This window comes from Sinocyclocheilus rhinocerous, unplaced genomic scaffold (assembly GCF_001515625.1).
Source record: "Sinocyclocheilus rhinocerous isolate Xijiao unplaced genomic scaffold, SAMN03320098_v1.1 scaffold877, whole genome shotgun sequence".
Classification (NCBI taxonomy): Eukaryota; Metazoa; Chordata; class Actinopteri; order Cypriniformes; family Cyprinidae; genus Sinocyclocheilus; species Sinocyclocheilus rhinocerous.
In genome coordinates this window covers 428,059-428,702 of record NW_015662177.1, presented here as the reverse complement: position 1 = coordinate 428,702, position 644 = coordinate 428,059, and the positions used below count along the sequence as shown (strand labels likewise).

General features: G+C 37.0%; 1 protein-coding gene across 1 annotated transcript in view; it reads right to left on the bottom strand.

The window, feature by feature from the left end:
* LOC107727907 (thioredoxin domain-containing protein 17) overlaps window positions 1–644 on the bottom strand; it is a 3,651-nt gene that overhangs the window by 1,661 nt on the left and 1,346 nt on the right. The gene's annotated exons all lie outside the window — the stretch shown is intronic.

The window sequence follows — 644 nt, the reverse complement described above, 5'->3', positions numbered from 1 at the left end:
CCCCCGGGAGCCGTGTGAGACACTTTTTTTTGTGGAAGGGTGCTTTTTATTTCACGTATTTGAACTGAAGGACTGCAACACCCGCTGAGTACAACGATAGAGCTTGAAAGATCAAAGACAATTTTTAATATAACTCCGACTGGATTCGTCTGAAAGAAGAAAGTCATATACACCTAGGATGCATCGGGGGTGAGTGAAACACTGCCTAATTTTCATTTTTGGGTGAACTAACCCTTTAATGATGATTTTGTTTCTTACAAACACACAGCACTTCAGTTCACAAGACATTAATTGATGAACTGGAGTTGTGTGGATTACTTGAAGATTTATTGTGATGTTTTTATCAGCTGTTTGGACTCTCATTCTGACGGCACCCATTCACTGCAGAGGATCCACTGGTGAGCAAGTGACGCAATGCTAAATTTTTCCAATCCTGTTCTGATGAAGAAACAAACTCAAATACATCTTGGATGGCCTAAGGAGGTTAAGTACATTTTCAACTAATTTTAATTTTTCAGTGAACTATAAACTTTAAAGGGGTCATATGATGTTGCTAAAAAGAACATTATTTTGTGTATTTGGTGTAATGAAATGTGTTTATGCGGTTTAAAGTTCAAAAAACACATTATTTTCCACATACTGTA